This window comes from Amblyomma mixtum, chromosome 2 (genome assembly GCF_055824585.1).
Source record: "Amblyomma mixtum isolate Tamu chromosome 2, ASM5582458v1, whole genome shotgun sequence".
NCBI classification, from domain to species: Eukaryota; Metazoa; Arthropoda; class Arachnida; order Ixodida; family Ixodidae; genus Amblyomma; species Amblyomma mixtum.
The window spans coordinates 116,831,374-116,848,944 of NC_143013.1; positions in this window are offsets into that span (position 1 = coordinate 116,831,374).

Consider the following 17,571-nt stretch of genomic DNA (forward strand, 5'->3'; position numbering starts at 1 on the left):
TAGAATGCTTCAAGAAAAATTGAAAGGGTCAAAGGTTGTCCAATGTTTTCGATATGTAGATGACTTTCTCGTTCTTATAGACTCTAATGTGGAAGAATTTGACGCAGTCTTTACGCAGATCAAAGCTAACTTTGTTGAGTGCCTTCATCCCCTCATACTAACTACTGAAGTGCCAGAAAATAATGTCATCCAATTTTTAGACCTCAAACTCAGATTAATGCATCATCACATGTGTTGGTCTTACCAGCCACGAAGCAGAAAGCCATTGCTCTCTTTTACGTCATCTCATTCTAAGCTGGTGAAACGTGCCGTGGTGAAGTCATGCTATCACAACGCGCTTAACAAATCCTGCATGCACTCCATGCAAGATAGTTTCCGTCTCCAAACCGATCGGCTCGTTAAGGCTGGTTATCCCAAGCAGCTACTAGTATCAGTGTCCGAATCTATTCTCAGTAGCTTGAGCAAAAATGGAAAAGGGAAGCAGGCAGATTCAGAGACGCGGAAGGAAAAAGAAAAATTTACTGTTGTACCTTACATTCATCATTTCTCCCACAGACTAAAAAAGATAGCGAATAGAGCACGAGTTAAGGTTATATTTTCGGCTCCAGATAAGCTTGGGAAGATGTGCAAAATGGTTAATACTGATTTCGTTCCCAGAGAATGCGACATCAAGCATGAAAATCGATTCGTGTCATGTGAAGAAGGTGTAGTGTATGCCATTCCCTTGTCATGCGGCAAGCTGTATGTGGGTCAGACGGGGAGATGCCTCAATGAACGCCTGAAGTAGCACAATAATAACGTGCATAACACAGTAAAAGGGCATCTCGGGATTCATTGTAGAGACTGTGAAAACAAAACTTGCCACCCTGACTTCACTAGCACACGAATTTTAAGTAAACACAGTGACCAATTAACACGCGAAATAATCGAAGCAGCGCACATCGCCTGGTCAAAAGACGCATGCGTCAGTAGCCCCTCTTTATCGATCAGTTCAAAAGAATTGGCATTTTTAGTGAATGGAAAATGATAATGTTGTTATCGTCCTTGTTCAGTGTGACATGCATGAATTGACTATGAATCTATGAATGGATGGTTGTTTTCCTTGTGTTGTTGGAACTGTGTATATATGCCTCGTTCCAAACAATAAACACCAGTTGAAAGTCAGCGCTCGTGTGTGTCGTGTCTCCCTTCTTGTCCGTGTCTTAGTGCGCGCTGTTCCGGTGAAAATGAGTTACCAACTTGCCCAAGCATCTGTTTTAACGACCTATTATTGCTTTCCAGGCTGTATATAAAGTAGCCTGATACACATTAGAGGATCATGCGAGATACAAACTGCTAGTCCAGTAGTAACTTATTCTGGAAGTTTTTGAAGAAACATGGGGAGGACAAGCCCTTTTGAAGGCTAGGTCTGTAATTTGGTAATAAAAATGACGCTCTCTGACTTCTGAAAAAAGAGAGCGGTTCTGTTTAATTTATTGTTATAATACCGTAACACACGCTCCCACCACACGCATGCTGCAAATTTTGCAGTGAAACAAATATTCTGTTTTAGAGCAAGGTGGTAAGAACACTGGACTTAACGCGCCAGATATCGGCACCACAACGTACTATAGAAAGAAAGCCAAAATTAAGTTTGCATTGAAGTTAACTAAAAACAGTGGAGAAAGAAAATCTGGAGCGCTACATTTAAGCCACGAGGGCTCTCAAGAACCCTGAGGCTGCGAGATTGCCGAAAGGGGCACATACACAGGTGTACCGATACGTAGGTCACCAACAGTGTGCTGAAAGTTACACTTCAGCCTAATTGTTATCCCTCCAGATTAAACATTGGGATTATAAAATTGGTTTTTGAGGAAAGGAAATTTAATGTGTCCTGGTTTTCTGGCGTATTCAGAGGCGACTGGGTGACTTTAAGTTCACACTTAAAGGAAGGCTGGTAAATATTCTGGTCGCTTTTGACATACAGTCAGAAACTTTACTAAAGAGGACATGACAGCGTGTATCGCTCTGCAGGTCCAGAGCAATCTCAGAGTTATCGTAATTCGCAATTATCGAGACACGTCTGGCACATGAATGTCAACAGGTCTTTGTTCTCTGCCGCTGGAGTAAGCCGAGGTGCGTGAAACAACGTGTGGAAATGCGCTGTCTATCCAAAGCATATTTATCCTTTTATTCAAAATATCCCCAAAGACCCTCATTTCCGAGGGTGGCGGTATGAGGGGAGGGGGACATACTTACACAGGTATCTGTTTACAGACCACAGATCGCACTAACAAAAATTAAGTACGCTGAAAATGATACGTGATAAAGAGCTGGTCAAAAAATTTGCACTACGATTATTACTGTGTAAATTCCAATACACTGTTGCGCAGCAAAAGACGAGGACCCAAGAGACCAGAGACGAACACCAGGAGCGCTCGTGGTGTTCGTCTCTCGTCTCTTGTGTCCTCGTCTTTTGCTGCGCTACAGTGTATTGGAACTATGTACCAACAAGCCCAATAAGCCACGCTACTGTGTAAAGCGTTATTAAGCGACCGCTGTTCAGGCATTTATATGTTACGATGCGCTTAGGTAGATTTTATGAGAGCCACATCATATCTATATCGTTCTAAAACGCTCTTTTTAGTTTTCTACACATCATCGTTTTTCCAATAACTCATCTCCAGTCCGCCGCTCACGGCCCGCTATGCCACAAATTACCCTCTCCTCGGGGGACACGTTTCGCAGCTGCTTGATGGACTGCGTTACATTCCTGCGCTCTCGCCATGCTCTTGTCCCCCCTTGTTCCAGGGTAACTACCCTATAGTTGCGCCTTCCTACGCTCTTGCCATACCCTTCTCATTCACGGTAACCTTTTCCTTCCAGGGTAACTACCCTCCGAATTATTCCCGTGGCACGCCTTCCTGCGCTCTTGCCATTCCCTTCTCACTCATACTGACCCCTCCTTCTTCCAGAGTAACTACCCCGTCGAATCATTCCCGAGGCACGCCTTCATGCGTTCTTGCTTTACCCTTCCCATTCGTGGTGACCCCTTCCTTCTTCCAGGATAACTATCCACCAAATCTTCCCGTGGCACGCCTTCCTGCGCTCTTGCCATACCGTTCTCATTCATGGTGACCCCCTCTTTCTTCCAGGGTAACTACACCCCGAATCGTTCAAGTGGCACGTCTTCCTACGCTCTTGCCATACCCTTCTCATTAACGGTGACCCCTTCCAGGATAACTACCCCCCGAATGATTTCCGTGGCAACCATCCACCTCTTGCTCCTTAGATCTCGCCATGCCCTGTTCCTTGTAGGGTAACCATCCTTCAGTTGGGGATTCCTCCACTTTCGCAGCACACTCCTCTTTCCACGGTAAGTAGCCTACGGGTAGTCCCCCTGGCAACGCACTTACTCATTGCGCCGACGTTATACTAAGACATAACGCTGGAGTAATTACTCACAGGCTTCTAACCAGGCGCACCCATACGGCTAGAAAGGAAGGCTATACAGCTCTCTCAGAAAGATCGCCTGTAGAGAAAAATTCGTCCTGGTCCGGGGTTCGAACCCGGGACCACCGCTTCACCTGAGCAGTCGCTCTACCAATTGAGCTAACCGGGACAGCAAGCTTATGGTAGGGCGAGAGCGAATTGATCAATAACTCGAAGTGGGGACTGTGTTGGTCACATGTTTAGGGGAATCCCCCAAGGTGGAGTATATTTGTAATAAGGGAGTAATTACTCATTTGTACCCACACAAACGCAGGCATACGGCTGCAAAGGAAAGCTATACAGCTTTCCCAAAAACATCGCAGTTAGAGAAAAATTCGTCCTGGTTCGGGGTTCGATCCTGGGCCAACAACTTCACCTGAGCAGTCGCTTTACCAACGGAGCTAATCTGGACGGTAAGCTTATGGTAGGGCGAGAGCAAATTGATCGATAACTCGAAGTAGGAACAATGCTGGTCGAATATTTAGTGGAATCCCCCATAGTGTTGTAGATTTGTTATAAGGGAGTAATTACTCATTGGTATCCACCCGAGCGCAGCCATGCGGCTACAAAGGAAAGCTATACAGCTTTCCCAGAAACTTAGCAGTTAGAGAAAAAATCGTTCTTGTTTGAGGTTCGATACCGGGAGCACCGCTTCACCGGAGCAGTCGCTCTACCAACTGAGCTAACCGGGACGGCAAGCTTATCGCACAGCAAGAGCGAATTGATCAATAACTCTAAGTAGTTATGAACAGTTAACGACACAAAACTAATGAACGGGCGCTTAACAACTGTCTTCGCAAAAATCATTCTGAACCAGTGAACGTAACAAAGAAAACATTAGACCAGATCAGCGAAATTAAAGCAAAGGAGTAAAAACAACGCAGCATAAAACGCGTTGAAAAGCACGAAAAGTGGGAATAAATAAGGTAAGGCAGCGATGTCTTAGCGAACAAGTTCACAATACTCAGTTGGATTAGATTCAGTGACAAAATCTGATGACATAAGACGTGTCGTTCTCACATTGTGCATGGTAGGAAAGAAGATGCGTAGTGGGATAAGCGTCAGTTAATGCGCTTCACTTGATATGAGTGGTCATGTGTGGAAAGACGAGAGGTGGGGGCAGAAAGAGCTCATCACGAAGGGAAGAATCGTGAGGCATATAGGTGGTAACTCGGTGCGTTCTATCGAGGTTCTTAATCTTCATATCTTGTGACGAATAGCTGCTTTCGGTATGAACGCTTCGTAATCAGGCGCTAGATACATAATACCATTGTTGTCAGGGGACCACTATGCAAGAAGCTGGCAGGTTAGCCGCAAAGCTTTGTCAACAGTCTTTATCCGCTTAAGCAACACTGAAGGACGTGATCGGTTGCTGATGAAGCAGACACCGTGCTAGGCGGCGGAGTTCCCGCTCTTCGACCCCTTTTGAAACGGCACGTAACGCCTTGCTTCCTTTTACGGTCTTTTAGATGCATCTTAATACAAATTGACTTATGCATAAAGGTATACACAGAGTGCAGAGAGAGATTTATTTATTTATTTCGTGTACCCTCAGGGCCAGAGGCATTATAGAGGGGAGTGGTTACAAAAATTTAAGAAAAAAATGTACAGTGCAGCAAACTAATTAGTAATACAAAAATGATTGCTCCTAGTTATACATTATTAGCTGTTGGGTTCTTGGTGTGCTGGTTAATAGTATATAATACACAAAATACAGCGCAGCAATACAGTGAAAAACAAACAAACAAAACGCTCGTACAAAAACAACAAGAATATAGATTTAAAAAAAAAAAGAAGATGATGCTCCTACTTATACAAAGTTTTTTAATGCTGTTTTGAAGCGTTGGTTGTCAGTAATGGTAGCGGTAGATGCAGGAAGGTGATTCCACTCAGCAGCTGTGCGCGGAAGAAATGACTGAAACATGGCATTGGTTTTGCAAAATGGAATTCCGACTTTGTTATTGTGATCTAGCCTTGATGAAATGTATTGGGGAGGGGAGATCAGTTCGTGGCAAAGTGAAGGATGATAAAATATCTTGTGAAAAAGTGATAGTCTAAGGGCTTTACGGCGAGATGCTAAAGATGGCAGGCTGAGATTTAATTTCATTGCAGAGATGCTGGCAGTTCGGTTATAATTACATACAATAAAACGAGCAGAATTATTCTGGACCATTTCTAATGAGTGAATTAGGTTTTGTTGAAAGCGATCCCACACTGCTGCAGCATACTCTAGCTTTGAGCGGACCAGTGTCTTATATAGAAGTAGTTTTAGGGAAGAAGGTGCCTTAGAGAAATTACGTTTTAGATATCCCAGCATGCGATTAGCATTATTAATTACGTAAGATGTGTGAATGGACCAAGTGAGGTTGCTAGTAATATGGATACCAAGATATTTGTAAGAAGAAACAGGATCTAGAGGGACATTATTAAGGTGATAGGAAGGTAGCTGGCCGGATGTTCTTGATACACGCAGAAATTTACATTTTTTGATGTTTAATTCCATTGACCATGATTGGCACCAAATACAGATAGCGTTAAGGTCTGATTGAAGAGAAGATATGTCATCGTCGCAAATTATTTCCTTGTAGATGACGCAATCATCTGCGAATAAATGAATGTTAGAGGAAACACAAGAGGGTAGATCATTAATGTAAATTAAAAAAAGTAGAGGACCAAGTACCGACCCTTGAGGTACGCCGGACTGTACTTTACTTGGCTGCGAGGTTGAGTCATTAGCAGAAACAAATTGCGAACGGTTAAAAAGAAAGCATTCGATCCAAGCAAGCAGTTTGGGATCAATGTTAAGTTGATGTAACTTAAACATTAGAAGGTTATGGCATACTTTATCAAATGCTTTCGAGAAATCTAAAAATATACAGTCGGCAAGTGAACAGCGGTCAAGGATGACGTTTAGCTGATGCGTGAATGATACTAGTTGTGTTTCACATGAATAAGTCTTGCGGAAGCCATGTTGCGATGGTGAGAAAAATGAATTAGATTCGAGAAATCTAGCTAGATTTGAGGCAAGGACATGTTCTAGAATTTTACATGGGATGCAAGTGAGCGAGATAGGCCGGTAGTTAAAAGGACAATGCTTGTCACCTGATTTATGGAGTGGGATCACCTTCCCTACCTTCCATTCAGCCGGCAAAGAACTTTTTTCGAGCGACTGCTGGAATATCTTTGTTAGAAAAATGGACGAATAACAGCTCGTGTTTTTCAAAAATTTCGTGTTGATTAAATCGTGCCCAGGAGCGGAAGATGGTTTTAGAGATGAAATTATTGATTCGATGCCTTCTGCTTCAATGGTTATGGGAAACATTGCTGGATAAACATTGTTGTGCGTAGATTGGGGCGTAATATTGGTAGTTGAAGAAAAGTTGCGCAGGAAAACTTCGTTAAGTACAGACGCACATTCGTTAGCTGGAATAACATTGGATGAGCTGTCAATCAAGGTTATCATGTCATCCGCTTTGGGGTTAATCACACGCCAGAATTTTTTTATGTCGGTTTTAAGCATTGATGGCAGGGTATTATGAAGAAAGTTATTCTTTGCTTGTTTAAGCGCGGTTAAATACTCATGGGCTGCCAGTTTGTATTTAGTCCACCGTGTTATGCTAACAGAACCTTTCGCAGATTTGTAGAGACGCTTTTTTTTATTAGACAAGCGCTTGAGACAGGTGCTGTACCATGGAGCGTTATGGTTACAGACAAGGGTGCGAAGTGGGATGTATTTGTTTGTTAATTCAGCAATTTTGGAAGAAAACATATTCCAGTTAGACTGAACACTACGGCAGTCAAAGTCTTGTAGAAAGACGTCAAGGAAGACTTATAATTCAGTATTAATGGCTTCAAAATTAGCTTTTGCATAATTTCGAAACGGTTTGAATTTTTTAACGGTTTTTGGTCGCAAGATATTCAAGTTGAAAGAAAGGGCCGAATGGTCGCTCAAGCCGGGTAAGTACGTGATGTCGGAAACAAGATTAGGTTGCGCTGTTAATACAAGGTCCAGTGTGTTTGCGACAGATTCCATAATTCTTGTAGGCTGCGTAACAAGTTGTGAAAACGAAAAAACAGAGCACATTTCTAAGAACTCATTGGCTAATGAAGAAAAAGGCTGTAAGGTTGGAGATCCAGTGTTCCATACTATATTTGGTAGGTTAAAATCGCCAAGCAGAAATAAAGGTAACGTGGGATAACGGCATGTAACGATGTTAATGATATCATGTACCTCATTTACGAAGTTAGATGAATGGTTTGGGGGGCGGTAACAAACACCAATGATTATCTTCTGGTGGCTTAGTTCAACGATGGCCCAAACCATTTCTAAGTCAGTAGATACATGAATACACTGGGATGCAAGATCTTTCGAAATGGCTAAGAGCACGCCGCCTCCCTGTCGCATTGTTCGGTCACAACGATAGAGTGAAAAACGATGAGCGGTCTGAAAAAGTTCCTGATCTTGAACCTGTGAATGCAGCCACGTTTCTGTTAGCACTAAAATATCGGTATTGCAAGTGTCTAAGACAGAAGTTAAGGAAGCGCGTTTATTCATGATGCTACGAATATTAGTAAAAAAAACTGATACGTGAGACGCGTCTTGTCCACTTCCCCTCGCGCTTTCCTAACTTGGGACGTGTTCACAATCAACATGCTCGCCGCTATCTCGTGGTTCGTACGCGGCATTTTCGCTGATGGTGTCTGTTGCCGGGTCATAGACGAACTGTTTTTTATTCATGATTAGTTTAGTGTATCTTAACTGGAAAGTACATGGTTGGGGCTGGCTTTTAGCGTACTCAATGAGTTTTTTTCGGGCATGGCGTGTGGCGGCTATCAAGACGACAACTGATAAATAACGCCGGAGCAGTCAAATCCCAGGTGTCAAGTTCATGAACAACAGCTTTTTGGTTTTCGCCCTTTTGAATAAAGGTGGGATGCAAAGTACAAAGTCTAACGGAAGGCATGAACATAGAACCGTCAGTTTAAAAAACTGGCCTTCGGCCAGCGCCACATGTGTGCCTCGTGGACCTAACATCTAAGCAAGTCTAAGCCCTCACCGCGCATATTACCAGCTGTTTTAGTCACTTAACAGCAGCCACCCTCTTTTCCGGTTTAGTACCGGTTCCCCGAAGACACTGCACTTAGTGGAAGCTTCCACTTCACTCGTTACCGCATCTCGGCACGACAGCGTCGCATCTCTTCTTTCGAACCCTTCCGAGCGCCTTAAGCTACGAAGATAATGAACTGTGCAGATCGTTAGACCGGCTGAGGAAAGCTTACCGAGGAGCTGGCCAAGTCCATGATGTCCACAAAGTAGCCTTGGGTCTCTGCGACTGCTTCCTGGCGCCTCCTTTTTTCTTCTCCTAGAGAGGTCGGCACGTGCCGAAGGCAACATGAGCCGCATGCGCGAGTCAGTGTTCGTCATCTTCACTTTCGAGCTTTTGCCGAGTAGCTGCTTTGTGCCAGCCGCAGGTTCGACTGGTTGGCATCGATGTGTACTTTCACTTACTGTTGTAAAAAAACATATCTTGGTAAATATCATTATTAATTTACACGATACTGCAGACACGTGCTCCTGCAGGAGCGGCATACAGAAAATATGAATATAACATAAAAAGGAAGCTAGCAGCCAATGCGACTACCTCGTCGAAACTGGTCTCCACTCCTTCTTCTAACTTTCTAGATCCTACAATCCACTCCCCCTTTTTCAACTTATGCCTCGTGGCCGACATTTCTAATAAAAAAAAAAACTGCGCACGACAAACCAACGCGTTTGAGAACACCGCAAAGACAGCATAAATATACAAGCCGAATACGTTGAGCATAAACTCGAGTCGCCACGTTAGAAACACGTTGGGTGGTTGTTACAGGACACAGGGATTTGTCGAATCTTAATTACTCGATTCCAGCATCTCTACACAGTGGACTGGTAAGCTATTCCAATAGGTAACTGCATTGGAAAAAAGGGATTTTTCCAAGTCAGTCTTGTCAAAGTTTGGGGTTTAATATAGCGAATGAGAGTGCCGGTGACGAAAGAGAACGTACATACTGGCTAGGGTCAGGTTCGCGAGCTTGGGATTGCAAGGGGCGCTGCCTTTGCGCTTCAAGGCGGCACGTACTTTATGTAACAAAAATATTCTGTCACTTCCTTTGATGTAACTGGGTTTTCTATCCAACTGTCTAAGGCTAAGTTTCTTGCAACCTTTTATTCCCGTTGAACTTCTGCCAGTGTGAAACACTTTTGCACGATGTCTGCATAAGCAGAGACGTACATAGACGTGGGTTCCTTTGCCTTAATGATCAGCTAAGGCGCCCAGGCCCAACATAACTACACCATTTCTCTTCGCATGCTCGATATCGTGGTGCCGTAATATAATTCCGAAATATAAAATTTGAAGCTACTTGTGCCGCCATACTGGTGATTACAGCTGACAAGATTACAATCCGTACCTCATGTAAAAATTAACAAAGTTCAAGAGGTCTACCGCCTATGCAATCCCGATGAAACAAATAGGAGTTTCCGAACCAAACACTCGTTGTAAGAACCCTCAAAGGCAGCTCTAATATGAGAGCACCCTACATGCACCTACAAAACACTATGCAGTAGCTTTGCAAAAGCCAACCACGTTGCAACGATTGTCGGAGCTCGCTCGAAACCGTTCACGAAAAAATTCTTTCGGTTCCACGTTTTCGCATATGGAGGTTGTAATGCACTTCTCGAAGACAAACGTTTTTCAAATAATAGTTTTTGAACAAACAAATATGATTGCGGAATTTCACGAGTTGTAAGTAAACATACACAAAGATTCCGGACAAAAGACTATTTGAGCTGGAAACCATTTACGAACGCAATTCTTCTAATAAAATGTAAGATGAATAATGTAAGATGAATAAAATGTAAGATGTAAAGTAGAATGCAAGATTTCACTATGACAGTCTATATATCCGCAGATCACCAGACGGCAGTTTTGAATTTTTTATTAACGTTTTTGCTGCGTCAAAAGCGTTCCTCATTGTTTTCCTATGGCAGTGTTAACTGTTCGATTCGAGCGATGGAACACTTTAAAAGAAAGATTTTGATGTATATAAAAAAAATGGACCATTGCCTTCAATATTTCCATAAGAGTATCTTACAATTCACCAATTTCCAAAACTTTTGTCTCAGAATGTTGGACATGTAATACTCTTCTCTCCTCATCCGCTGCTCCCTGCAATCGACTCATAGTGAGCCCGCCACGTGCCTAGCGTTTTCTGACCTTCGACGAGACGTCAGCCTGCGTCAGAGGCCTCCGTCACAACAGCCCTCCCCGCCCATATTCCCTCTCTGCGCCTCGATCGAATCTCCACTTCAGGCTGCGACAGTCTCGCACGTGTCCTAAGGCGCCGCACGCTTTCGCGGAACATTTTGCAATAATCGACCTCGCAAATCAAATATGATGACGCGACGATATTCACATCGGCTCTGCGAGTTATCATAAGCGTATTGGCGCTCGATAATTGGAATCCAAGCGCGTATCCAGGAAAGTTCCAAGTTAGACTCACCTCCACGCGATTTCCTTGTGAGCATAATCCTACACTTCTGAAGGCGAGAGTACGGATGTGAGAAAGGATTTAGTGCTGCCAAGATGACAGCGAGAAGGCCGGAAGATAGCAGTATGAGGCTAGAAAATCACAACAAGGACTATCACACACACACTGAGGACAAGGATAGAGGAGGGTTCGGGATTTCATAAGAATCGGGGGGGAACAAGTAATCAGTATTCGCTGTAACACCACTAGGAAGAAAGGAGCAAAAATGACTTGGCAAATGACAGGTCGGTCAACAATGTGTCCCCAAGATTAGTGTTGTGTCTCTTAACAGTTATTAGTTTCTTAAGTTACAGCACCTTTCGGGAGAGCCGCTAAAGCTTCAGTGTTTCACATGATTGCAGGATGAAGGCGACGATTTTTAAGGAACAGCACGACAGGCTGGATTTTTAACACGCGGGGAGAAAGGCTGCTTTGTTGTCCGAGTGATCTATAGCAGCGGCAAGCGTAGCTGATTTGTCAGCGCCACCACGGATTCGAATCTCGCTCGAGCCTGCAATTGTTTTTCTTCTTTCACGCTTGGTTGGACACACATCGGATGACAGGTTTTCGTTCTTGAGAACCTCCCAGAACACTAATCCAACCGTCACCTCCAAGTTACTATTTCTCTTCTCTCGTAGAGCATTAATCAGCGAAGCCTGTTAAAGCTTTGGTTCAGCCATTTAGGTTGAGCCCACCCTCTCTTTTTCCTTCAAGCGCTCCCTCTCCCTCATCTATCCTAAACGTGATAAAGGCGATTTCCTTCTCTCCACTTTACCGCCTTCCAACCATTGCTGGTTAACCGCATACGCATACGTGTTATCACAGGAAGAACAAAAAGTGTATGCTTAGTGCGCTGTTTATGTTTATGCCGTCGGTGGTATGACGTGGTAGATTGCCCTCTCCACTTCGCCACCTGTCAGCTGTTACAAGAGGCAATTAAAAATTATTATTTCACTAAAAATTAAAGTCTTACGGCTGCCGCTCTAGATTGCAAGGTAGAATGCAGGGCTATAACAGCTATAACAATATTGCCGCGTATCATTGTAGTGCCCGTTCGTTCGCGCAAGGCAGCAGGAAAGGGGTGTTATCATTTTTGTTCGTGACGTGAAAAGCGACCGGACTCATCTCGATTGATCACAGCCATGAAGAGCTGCATCTACGTGTTTCCAGATTAGTCTAGATGATCTCGACCTATTATCTCGAAGTTTCTTTGCCGGCTTTAAATTGAACGATGCCGCTAGCAGCGGGCATTCGTAGTTCGACGACTGACAAGCACGTTTGTTGCTTGTTTGTTGTTGTTTGTTGATTCAGTTCTTTTGCGGGCGCAAGTCAGCCCAAATAAAGAGCTTCGTTTGCAAGGCTTGTTGCTGTTTTCCTGACTGCTGGATTGCCGTCACTACAACGTGACATCTGGTGGAGGTGCTGGGTAACCTTCCATGTTCCGGACACCCCCTACAAGTCGTGACGCCAGCCCTCTGAGTCATTCACCGCAGGATCTCCGCGCAAGCCGACGTCTGCTAGGTGACGCACCTGAGTTCGGGACTCTGCCGGACCCTACCCGGAAGCGAAAGCCAGTAGCAACGTCCGCCATGAGCTTGCCCCAGACTAGGACTCCAATCATTTTTCACCAGCCCAGGGTGCCACCAACCTTCGACGCTACGCCTGATACAGACCCGGAAGAATGGCTGGAAGAGTTCGACCGTGTGGCTATCTTCAACAAATGGCACGATGCCACTAAACTTAGGTACGTCTTCTTTGCCTTAGAGGGACCAGCAAGAATCTGGTTTGAGAATGAGGAAGCTAGCCTGACGAACTGGAAAACCTTCAATGAGAAGCTTCTCAAGACCTTCACAAACGTCGTGCGAAAGGAGAGAGCCCAGCAGCTCCTTCAGTCTCGCATTCAACACCCAAACGAAACCGTTGTAGTCTACACTGAGGAGATGAAGCGTCTCTTCCGGCGAGCCGACGCAAACATGAAGGAAGAAGAGAAGGTGAAGTTGCTTATGCGAGGAGTTAAAGAACAACTCTTTGCGGGCCTCGTACGGATCCCACCCAAAACTGTCGCGGAATTTGTCGAAGAGGCATCCACCATGGAAAAAACACTTGATGCCAGAGCCCGCCAGTATGGCCGCCAGCAGCGCATTTTCTCAGCAAACTGCCTGGACACCGCGCTAACAACGATAACCTGCGAGAGGTTATCCGTCAAGTTGTGCGAGAGGAGCTGCGCCGATTGCTGCCAACGGGAACGCAGCCGCAGCTTTCATCGCTCACAGACGCCATCCGGGATGAAGTCCAACAGGCTTTGGGTGTGACGCCGACCACCACGCTGCCTATAGAGCTTCCGGCCATGACTTACGCCGCAGCTGTGCGCCGTCCTGCACCTCGACGACGGGAACCAAGCCCCTATCGCCCTCAGCCAGCTGCGTTGGGCCGCCGCCCTCTCGCCCCAACCCGGCCGCCCTCCGAGCGTCGCACACAGCCGAGGAAATGCGACGAGTGGAGAACTCCCGACCAGCGCCGCCCACTCTGCTTCCACTGCGGCGAAGCCGGTCACGTCTTCCGGCACTGCCCATACAGAACACTGGGCATCCGAGGGTTCTCTTACGACGCTCCACGACCCCGACCCGGCCAGCGACCACCCGAAATCGAGGAGTTCTCGCGTCGGGAAGAATACTCATCGCCGAGCCCCCTATCACGTTCCCCGTCGCCATTGTCCCCGCGCTTTGTATCTCCTAGCCGAGGTTACGCCGTGCGCGGACGCTCCCCCAGCCCCCGAAGGTTAAAATAAATAAAGCAGCCTCTGCAGGTGAGGTTGCTTCTAAGCGCAATGACAAAGATCCTCCATCGACGAGTACTGAAGACCATGCCTCAACTACGACGACAGCACCGACGACGACAGCACCGACGACGACGACGACGCGGCCAGACTTGAAGCTTTTACCGCTGCCCAGTGAAGTAACGTCGGAGTACCCCCACCGCAGCCTCACTACTCGACGAAGCCGAGATCGGACACCGAAGACAACGTACAATACGAGAACGCGAACAAGTGATCTTGAAGTTACGGTCGACGGTCACGCGGTTACTGCCTTGGTCGACACGGGAGCTGCCTACTCTGCCATGAGCGGGCCACTCGCTGCCCGACTCAAGAAAGTAACAACAACTTGGTATGGCCCGCTGATCCGCACCGCAGGTGGTAACCTTATTACGCCGTCAGGACGCTGCACCGCAAGAGTTACAGTAAATGGGCGAACCCATGCTACAACCTTCCTGGTCCTACAGAAATGCTCGCGAGACGTGATTTTGGGAATAGACTTCCTGAATGAACATCGGCCGATCATCGACCTTAGATCCAAGTCGATCAAGTTTTCCACGGACAAAGTCATATCTGCCGCGACGACAGCGACTCATCACATTGCCTTAAACGTCCTCGACGAAGCATTGAGCGTGCCGCTCCGATCAAGTGTCGTCGCCTGCATAGGTACTGGAGACATCGAAACTGCCGAAGGCGTCATCGAGGGGAGCACCCAGTAACTCCTTGACCGAGGACTGGGCGTCGCAAGGGGAGTCGCCCAAATCTGAAATGGCCAAGCCCAGGTGCTGCTAACCAATTTCACCGAAGAATAACGGCATCTAAACAAAGGTACGACGATCGCTTTCCTCGACGAGCTGGCAGACATCGGAGACATATTTGCCCTTCCTGACCAACCCGTAGAACCAACTGACCAAGGCCATCAACCCACGTTTGATATCTACCTAGCATTAACCCGAAGCAGACAAGACCAAATACGCAGCCTTCTTCAAAACTACAGCGACTGCTTCTCATCAGAATCGAATGTGCGACGAACCAGCCTTGCCAAGCACCGCATTGTCACAGACGAACACGCCCGACCACTGCGGTAGAGCCCCTACCGCGTATCGCCGCTAGAACGCCAAGCTATCCGCAAGCAAGTTGAGGAAATGCTTCGTGACGACGCCATCCAACCATCGAGGAGCCCCTGGGCAGCACCAGTCGTCCTAGTGAATAAGAAAGACGGCACCCTTCGCTTTTGCGTCGATTACCGCCGCGTGAAAAGCATTACGAAGAAGGATGTCTACCCCCTCCCCCGCATCGACGACACATTGCATCGGCTATGCAACGCTAAGTACTTCTCAGCGATGGACCTGAAGAGCGGCTACTGGCAAATTGAAGTCGACGAAAGAGATCACGAGAAGACTGCGTTCATCACGCCAGACGGACTCTTCGAGTTCAAGGTGATGCCATTCGGCCTCTGCTTTGCCCCAGCGACGTTTCAGCGACTAATGGATACGGTTCTCGCAGGCTTGAAGTGGCAAATTTGTCTAGTCTACTTAGATGACGTTGTTCTCTTCTACTCAAGCTTTGAAGACCATCTAAGAAGGCTTCGGACAGTGCTGGAAACGATCAAGTCTTCAGGACTAACACTGAAACCAGAGAAGTGCCACTTCGCTTACGAGGAGCTGCTGTTCCTTGGTCACGTCGTAAGCAAAGATGGAGTTCGCCCAGACCCTCAGCAGACGGCTGCGATCGCAGAGTTTCCACAGCCTAATGACAAGAAAGCTGTACGCAGATTCCTTGGATTGTGCGCTTATTACCGGCGATTCGTCAAGAACATTTCGCACATCGATGAACCTTTGACCCAACTTACCAAGGCTGACGTGCCCTTTAAATGGGAAAGGCCGCAAGAGGAAGCTTTCAAAGAGCTGAAGCGCTGCTTACAATCCCCTCCTGTGCTCGGGCACTTTGATGAAAACGCCGAAACCGAAATACATACCGATGCAAGCAGTGTGGGCTTAGGAGCGGTCCTCGTTCAGAAAAATGGAAGACAGGAGAAAGTTATCGCGTACGCTAACCGTTCAGTGTCGAAAGCCGAGGTCAACTATTCGACCACCGAGAAAGAATGTCTCGCCATTATTTGGGCCACGTCGAAATTTCGCCCCTACCTGTACGGACGGCACTTCAAGGTTGTCAGCGATCACCATGCTTTGTACTGGCTAGCCAATTTGAAAGATACCTCCGGCCGCCTTCCTCGTTAGAGCCTGCGCCTTCAAGAATTCGACATAACTGTAGTCTATAAATCTGGCCGCAAGCATTCCGATGCAGACTGCTTGTCACGAGCAAGAGGAAGACGACGACGCTTTCTTAGGACCGGTAAGCGCCAGCAGTTTCGCGCAGCAGCAACACTCGGATCCTGACTTGCAAAGCCTAGTTCATTATCTGAAACGCAAGACCGCATCGCCTCCCCGAGGGTTCAAGCGGCAACTGTCGTCCTTCGTCCTTCACAATAATGTCCTCCTGAAGAAGAACTTCGCACCCAACAGGACAGTGCATCTTCTTGTCGTGCCCACAACTCTCAGGCAAGAAATTATGCAGGCATGTCATGATGAGCCGACTGCAGGACATCTCGGGATTGCTCGCACGTTGGACCGCATCCAGGAGAAGTACTATTGGCCGCGGCTAGCTACCGACGTTTCCCATTACGTGAAAACGTGCTGTGAGTGTCAGTGACGTAAAACGCCTCCGACCAGACCAGCCGGACTCCTGAACCCCATACCACCGCCAACTAAGTCCTTTCAGCAAATAGGGATAGACCTCCTCGGCCCCTTTCCGACTTCATCATCAGGTAACAAGTGGATCATCGTGGCAACCGACTACATTACCCGCTACGCCGAAGCAAAAGCGTTGCCTAGTGGTACCGCAACAGAAGTCGCACAATTTTTTGTCGAACAAATTCTATTGCGACACGGCGCCCCGTAAGTGCTCATCACAGGCAGAGGAACGGCGTTTACAGTGGAGCTGACGCAAGCCGTTTTAAACTACAGCCAGACAAGCCATCGGAGAACGACTGCCTATCATCCGCAAACCAACGGACTCACAGAGCGTCTGAACAAGACGATCGCAGACATGCTCTCTATGTACATCGACGCCGAACACAAGACGTGGGACTCCATTCTGCCCTACGTGATCTTCGCCTATAATACTGCCGTCCAGGAGACAACCAGGTTTACCCCATTCCAGCTGGTATACGGCAGGAAGCCCACGACAACACTCGACGCAATGCTACCGCACGTTTCCGACGAAGAGAACCTCGACGTCGCCGCCTACCTTCATCGCGCCGAGGAAGCCCGCAGACTTGCGCGGCTTCGCATTCAAGATCAGCAGCACACCGTCTCCCGACGCTACAATCTGCGCCGACCAGACACGCATTACAAGCCAGCTGATCGTGTTTGGATATGGACGCCAGTTCACCGCCGTGGATTGAGTGAAAAGTTACTGCGACGCTACTTTGGCCCATACAGGGTTCTCCGTCGCATCGGTGACCTCGACTATGAAGTCATCCCCGACGGCACGACAGCATCTCAGCGACGCCGCACACGCCCGAAAGTCGTACATGTCGTACGCCTGAAGCCATATTATGAACGCTAAAGGACTCGAAGTTTGCATTCTCCGTGCTTATTTTCAATTTAAAGCATCGAGACGATGCTTCTTTGGGAGGGGGGCAATGCCGCGTATCA